This window comes from Penaeus monodon, chromosome 32, assembly GCF_015228065.2.
Source record: "Penaeus monodon isolate SGIC_2016 chromosome 32, NSTDA_Pmon_1, whole genome shotgun sequence".
Lineage (NCBI taxonomy): Eukaryota > Metazoa > Arthropoda > Malacostraca > Decapoda > Penaeidae > Penaeus > Penaeus monodon.
This window is the reverse complement of record NC_051417.1, coordinates 34989258-34989977: the sequence shown is the minus strand read 5'-3', so window position 1 is coordinate 34989977 and position 720 is coordinate 34989258.

The window sequence follows — 720 nt, the reverse complement described above, 5'->3', positions numbered from 1 at the left end:
GAATATTTTTCTGTTACTTTCAATTTATTTTCTCGTTTCCTCTTCCATTTCTTGTACAGTCCTCTGTTCTGTGCGGTCTATATCCTCTTTTATCTGTCTCTATTTACAATATATTGACAAGATCCTTTGGATGAAAGACTATGAATAATTTTCGGGTCTTATCATTATCTTTTATTGCATAGCTATTCCATTTAACTGTCCTTGAATGATAATAATATAAATTACCATTGTATTTAAAATCGGCGATTTTGTAACCTTCGCGATTCAATTTTTCATTTCAGATAATTGTTTGGTGCTTTCATAATATATTATTTGTTCATCTTATCTTCCACCTCCTTGTTTCAATTTAGAAAACGTTAAATCATGTATATGGACATGTTATTAATAAATATCTTTCTTTTTAAGTGTGCGTTTCTACCCTTAAAAAAAATATATCCTTTTAATACCCGATACTGCACACTTGCTGTTCGTAAATTCTATCCCTGTAATTACAATGGAAATCGGAACTCAGCAGAAGATTATTTGCATTTTTTTTTTTTATTCTGTAAAGCCTAAAATCGTCCATATATGAGATTAGTATCTTCTTGATATCAAACTTAGATAATACCCGGTTTTAATTTTCCTCAGATCTTTTTTTTTTGTGCACGTTTTTTTTTCGTAATTTCATCCTGTTCTAAACCATTTGTGCTATTTTTTTATCACTTTTAATCATTTTTAACT